Genomic DNA, 7,474 nt, shown 5'->3' on the forward strand with positions numbered 1-7,474 from the left:
CGGAATATATGACTACACAAGTGTATCGAGTGTATTAAATCATATGTTGAATTATAAACAAAATAAGATCTCATTTGCAAAGAGCTAGGCGATTGACGAAAAGTCACTAGTTTTGGGTCTAATGTAGAGATGACAATATCCACTTCCTGCCTCGTGCAGCTGTTCCCTTTTGTTTGCAAGTCATAACCATCAATTGGCAAAACTAGCCAATAAAACATAGTGTTTATTCTATACAACGGTTAAAGGGGACAGAACAGTAAAATCAAATCCGTCACTGTGCTCGCTTAGCCGTTTCTGTAGTTCATCTGTTATAAAGTTGATGATTTTCTCCCTTCTGCGTGTAACACACATGTGATTTCATTCTCAGGTTTCCTGGCTCCCCTAAAAACTGCTGTTCTTTTTCCTTCACTTTTTTTTTCTTTTTTAGTATTAACGGTTATAGGGCCTGCATTATTTCAAGAATATCGTGCTTGTGCGGGAAGCGCGATATTTCATCAATTCTTTCAACATGACAGGCTTTAGGATATTTAACATAAAAATATTAGGCCCCCCGTAATTACATATATTTCATAATCCCAAAAACTATAATTTTAAGCTATTTAGTTTTAAATAAATCTTGATTGTTTTTTTTCTGCTGTATGGGGATCCAGCTTTTATCCTTATCTAGTATTTTTTACTTAGCGTTTACCTAGACTTGGAGATAAAGAAACCGAAATATGATAGAAGGAAAAAGAATTCGTCTAATGTCAAATGACAGAGGTCGAGGAAGTTCTACATTACATTATATAGATTGGTCAGAGGGTTAGTCAGAACTCTACCACTATGTTTATTACTATCCTCTAATTAAATTATTCCAAATGCATAAAGTTGGATAGTTTGTTCGAAAAGTAGCAAAAATTGTGGTAATTAAAGAAATGGAAACAAAGTACTTTTTATCTATCAATACCTTTCATTGGTGATCCTTACTTCCCTAGTTGCTATTATTCTTACCTTAGTCGTTTACTGTACCATATTAATTTATGTTAAAAATTGATTTTGTGGAATTTTGAGATTTCAGTAGACCTAAGTTTGAAAGAAAATCATTTAGAAATCTAAGTGTAGATCATCTCTTAGATTCCAAGACACTGGCCATTGTGTTTAAAACGGCTCTGGAAGTCTTCCGAAACATTCCTCCGTACGAAAAAAAAAAAAAAAAAAAAACAAGAGTTATAATACCATTGCTGGTCCCAAGAGCGACATCTATTCCTTGCCTCTTAGCAAATTTACATTTTGACAGTAATCTAAGAAATCTCACACGAATTTTGAGCCGAGTTTAGAATTTAAAGGTATTCCCTTTTCTGAATAGTATTTGGTACCCCTATTAAACTAATAAGATTCACAATCGGTTGTGAGTTACAATTAAACACCCGATATTTTTGTAATCCTTTTTATATACAGTATAATTTATTGCCAGACGGAGGCAAATTTTTCGTTGTAATCATAATTTCCTCCCAGTCTTGCATATTTAATACAAATATCTTTTGATAATGCAATTTTGAATATTCTAAAGACTGAGCAGTTTTGAATATTCTAAAAACTGAAAAAAAAAATATGAATAACAAGTTTTATAGGAAAGTCAGGTCAAAATTATATTACATATATTTTATTCCCTAACAACTATTACATACAAAAGTACAAATATCATTAACTTCTTTTCTGTAATGTTTGCACCTTCAATTTTCACATTACACCTTTAATTTTTTTAGCTCTCATAAAATATTGTTGGTATACGATATGTATAAGAAAGCCATAAAAAAGTTCTTTCTTTATTGATTTATAAATGTCTGCTAATAACTATAAATGACTGGAACTATTACTTTGTGAGATATAAGAAAAACACAATGCCCTGCTGACACGGAGATTAAAAATGACAGGGCATAAGGGGAGATTATCTGGTCCATAATGAAGTTTTCCATTAATAAAAAAGATTTTCAGAACTACTACTGGAATGCGTCATACCTCGAACACACGTAGTCGGTGTAGAATGAGCGTTAACGTTGCATCTGTAGTTGGGAGAGAGACAGAAAACCGTTGAAGCCGAAAAACTCCTCTCGCGTAATCCATGCTGTGCTAGAGTATCCATAACACAAGCGCCACACTTCGCTCTGGTTAATTCCTGATTGGGATATTTTCCTTCACAATTCTCTGTGGACCATTCGTGTTTGCAGTAGCACTCTGGTAGTACTTCTCCCACAATGCACCTTTTCTCGCATAGGTGAAATACAGATTGATTACGTTTCAGAGCGCTATAATGTATTACCTTAGGCCCTATTTTCTCCGTTTCAAAAAGTTGTTTTTCATCGAGACGATTTGGGAAAATACGATTTGCTTTAGATTTTGGAAGAGAATTGTACTTTGAATCATGTAATGCGAAATGTTTGAGCTTCATACTTGGAGAAAATATGCTCTTTTGCGAGCTCTCTATTTCCTTCTTTTTCGTGGGACTCTTATTTGGCAAAATTCCATTTATTTGAGATGAAGTCAAGGTCAGATCTGGAGTCGGTGAATTCCCGTTTGACGAATGTAAGAGTTGTAAAATGGGTAGTGGCTGATCTTGGCATTTATCTGATGCGTTTTTATCTGGTTTTGTACTTTTTTGGTGCTTTGGGGAATTGGAAGTCGACTGTCCACCCAAACAGTTGAGCAAGATTGCCACATCATGAAATCCGCCGACGAAACTTCTTTCTCCTATCTTGTCACCTCCTGAAAAGGAAGAATTTAATTTCTTTGAGTTCTTTGCTGATATATGCGCAACCCTCTATGGCAGATTAATCCTTATTTGATTAATGATATTCCACTGGCACTCACAGAAAATATTTCATATCATAATGGGATAATGAGAAGGGGACTTATAGAGATCATATTACTTTCTTGGGCATTACATTTACCTACTTTTGAATAAGAAACAAGCTATTATATTTAAATACCCTCAACAACTGAAGTCATGTATTAAACCAAGTAATTCATGGTTTTTGATAAAATATGATTGTTTTTTATATTGATTAATTTGTAAAAGTAATGGTATAAGTTTACCTGAACAGCAAGATGAGAGGGACCCCGGGGAACTTCCATCGCCTTCATAGGCGTAGTTTCGCAAATCGTCAACAGATGGCAGATGAGGACATCCACAACCCTCTTTAGAGATTTCGTTGCTTGTGGGCGTTTTTCTTATAAGATTTTTTATTTGACTGTACCCACGCCGATTTTGTAGTATATCTCTGGCTCCGCCGTTCAAAATATCCACATCTGGGTGATAGTAAAGACATACTGTTATTGACGCCTAGATAATTCGGATACTTCGTCATCCATGACATAATTCCAAATAAGCATTTAAACCGGTAAAGCTAATTCTTGTTATCAGTTTGTCACTAAGACTGGAAAATATCTTTAAAATGACGGAATTCCTAACTTTTTATGATTTGGTGACTTATTGTTGCAACTTCTAAGTACTATTATGATGTTTCATTTCAGCTTGATCAACTGGCTAAAACGTTCCAGCAAAAATCATTATTATTATTATTATTATTATTATTATTACTACTACTACTCGCCAAGCTACAACCCTATTTGGAAAAGCAAGATGATATAAGCCCAGGGACTCCAACAGGGAAAATAACCCAGTGAGGAAATGAAACAAGAAAATACGAGAATGGATTAAAAATTAAAACAAAATATTTAAGAACAGTAACAACAATTAAAATAGATTTTTCATATATAAACTATAAAAACTTCCAACAAAATAAGAGGAAGAGAAATTAGATAGAATAGTGTGCCCGAGTGCACCTTCAAGCAAGAGAAATCTACCCCAAGACAGTGGAAGGCCATGGTACAGAGGCTATGGCACTACCTAAGACTAGAGAACGATGGTTTGATTTTGGAGTGTCCTTCTAAAATAGCTGCTTACCATAGCTAAAGAGTCTCTTCTACCCTTACCAAGAGGAAAGTAGCCACTGAACAATTATATTGCAGTAGTTGACCCCTTGAGTGAAGAAGAATTGTTTGGTAATCTCAGTGTTGTCAGGTGTATGAGGACAGAGAATATGTAAAGAATAGGCCAGACTATTCGGTGTATATGTAGGCAAAGGGAAAATGAACCGTAACCAGGGAGAAGAATCCAATGTAGTACTGCCTGACTAGTCAAAGGACTCTATAACTCTTTATTGGTAGTATCTCAATGGGTGGCTGGATGCTATAAACCAAAGGGCTTCAACAAGGAAAATAGCCCAGAGAGGAAAGGAAACAAGGAATTAAGTAGGTCTAAACTATAAGAGAAGTAATGAATAATTAAAATAAAATGATAATTCAAATTCCTTTATCACAAGTCCTAATTATTCATCCTCAGGCTAGTCTGTAATGCAAAGAGTAAAATTACCTGAATTACAATATAACTTATCAAACGTTTCGTTCTTTTATTAGGAAAGCTGCCTCAGTGCACAATTGAATATCTGACTCACCAGCAACTTCTTGAGATGGCTGGGTCGACGTCAGGCCATCAGAATTTATATTCTTTGTTATGTCTAGACTGTCTGGGATTGCGGCCTCTGTATTTTCCAGATCAAGGGTGCAGTCGTCCTTCAGAGTTTTGTCGTTAGTTCTCACGGGGCGGAAATTTTTGCGAACGATCCAACCAACAATGAAAACTGTTAAAGAGATAGAGAGGTGTACTTGGGGAACAATAATCATAAGTATACATTGAAGATGAGATATTTCTGTCTGTAAGGGAACCTTTGCTTTTGATTTAAAATTACCTTGCCTTATGCAAGACATGGGTTCTTGTTTAAGAGAAGGGAGATATAGATGTATTATAATTTGCCATATTTATCTCAATATTATATTTACCTTATAAATATAGGATTTCGGTTTTATCTTAGAGCATTTCTTAGTAATTATAGGCACTTAGGTTATAGCACGAGATTTTTCTATTTTTTTCTTAGATGATTAACAGTCATTTGAAAAAGTCTAACAATCATTGAAAAGTGTTCAAGTCGGAATAGAGTAGTTGAAAGGTAAAGGAAATCACGGCCATTCAGAGTATCACAGGATATACACTTATAATGATACGAGAATCAAATGACTTTATAGTTATAAAATATGTTTGAATTTCTGATTGCTAACTATCATCTTCGTCATTCACGTTTGCAGTCTGATTAGTAAAGTGGATTTATTCTCCTTTATTTTATTCTTATTGTAAAATATCTCAGTAATATAACAATGGGGGTTTTAAACACGTCACACATGCAGATTTAGTCATTCTGGTAGTAATATCTTTATCAATAAGATTGGAAGGATAAAAACATTTCAATTCCTTATGACATCAGTTTGCCTTAGAGTTCTGCTAGGTTGCGAACTCTAGAAAACACATTTCAGAGAATTCTATATCTAAATCTGAAATGTCTAGCATAAGCGAAGCAATACAGGGGTTTGGTACCACTTCAGGGTTAATAGCCATGAATCTTCCTAAACTAGTGCAAAGTCATGAAGACTATTGAAGAGGTCTTTGGTTTGAAATGCCGATGATTTTAGAATCTTAATGTGCTAAATTCGCAAATAAAACAAGAAATAACAATTGGTGATAATTATAACTTATCTAATTAAAACATTGCATTATTATCATCCTAGCTGCTTTTCTGAAGTTGGAAATGATTGAATGCTTATAAAATATTACTGTCAAAATAAACGTGTATTTTCACAAATGATATACATTGATAACCTGTAAAAGATTCATGTTATTGACAAAGTTTTCTCCATGCTCTAAATATTTCGATTAAATTTTGATTTAGTAAGCATACGTACAGAGAAAACCATACTACATAAGTAAGCGAATACGAAAAATATATATCTTAACTATTCCTCACAAAACTGAATGGATTACGATAGTTCTTTCTACCGATACTCTCCTGCAGAAATAAGAATTTAAATATCAGGCTGTGTGTAAATGGCTAAAATTTTCACTGTCAAGCAAGTAATAACCTTTATGACAGGTCAATTTCCACTTTATACTTATTACATCCGACAATGCGTCTAGACAGGTTCGTATAGATCAAAATAATCAGATGCCTTGAAAATTGAAAATGTGAATTAGTATTTGGCATATTGTTAAGAGATAAAAATAATAGTAAAATGAGTTTTGTGAGAATTTGTTTTCGAAGAATATTTCAAGAGGCTGAGAGAGAGAGAGAGAGAGAGAGAGAGAGAGAGAGAGAGAGAGAGAGCATTATTATTATTATTATTATTATTATTATTATTATTAATAGCTACGCTACAACTGTAACTGAAAAAGCAGGATGCTATAAGCCCATACTGTCAATTATCGCCTTACATATAATGATGAAAATCCAAGATAGATGGCAGCCAAGGCTCCAGGTGATATAATAAAAGTGGGAAGAACAACAACAACTCCTTCGCAATTATCACCTGAAAATAGAAAACACGAAGGAATATTTATTAATGGTATATATATATATATATATATATATGTATATATATATATATATATATACAGTATATTAATATTAATATTAATATATATATATATATATATATATTAATATTAATATATATATATATTAATAAATAAATATATATATATATATATATGTATATATATATATATATATATATCAGTAATATAACAATATATTAACACAGAAAAATTCTACCTTACATTGGGATTAAACCGAATGTTCTTCAAATGAAACGTATGGTAGCTACCAGTCAAACAGCAGAAACCATAAAAAAAAAAAAAAAAAAAAAAAAAAAAAAAAAAAAAAAAAATCCTAAGTGCTAGCTGCACTTAAAGGAGTTACCCTGGTGAGACCACAGTCGTTCATTCTCGTACTAGTGAGTTTTACAGATCCTTAGGGGTAATTCGCAAGAAATACTATCGACTGGGTCACTTGGTTGGTAGTAAAATTGGGTAAAACTCGCTGGTATGTAAGACCGTGGTCTCACCAGGTACAGCTGAACACAGGAATTCCTATTATACCTCGCTCTGATGAAGTGCACCCAGCCACACCAGTAGTGCGTGGCGAGTTCCCATGTTTATCCAAGCCTTTGACAGCCCTCCCTGCACTATCGTTTTGGTTTCTCGCCGCGAGTAAAGGTGTGACAGGGTGCACTTCTTCGGAGCTAGGTGTACCAAGAACTCTTGTGTCCAAAGGGACAGTATCTCCTGAAATGTAGCTAGCACTTAGGCTCTGACTTCTTTAATGTTATCTACTAGCATGATTAGCTAATTTGTCTTTCATTTGAAGAATCATGCGGTTCAATCCTAGTGTGACGTAGGAAAAAAATTGTTTATTTTCATTGTCATCATAAATATTAGTCAATAGATTTTTTTCATAATTAAGTAATTCTCAATTGTGGCTACATTTATGATATGATAACACGTATCTAATTTCCTTTTTAATTATTTACTTTCGTTATAGAGTTTTGA

General features: G+C 33.6%; 1 pseudogene; it reads right to left on the minus strand.

Moving 5' to 3' along the window:
- Positions 1-1,643: 1,643 nt before the first annotated feature.
- The window catches only part of LOC137631745 (putative neural-cadherin 2), a 202,205-nt pseudogene continuing 196,374 nt past the window's right edge, over positions 1,644-7,474 (minus strand).

Source organism: Palaemon carinicauda, chromosome 40, assembly GCF_036898095.1.
Source record: "Palaemon carinicauda isolate YSFRI2023 chromosome 40, ASM3689809v2, whole genome shotgun sequence".
Classification (NCBI taxonomy): Eukaryota; Metazoa; Arthropoda; class Malacostraca; order Decapoda; family Palaemonidae; genus Palaemon; species Palaemon carinicauda.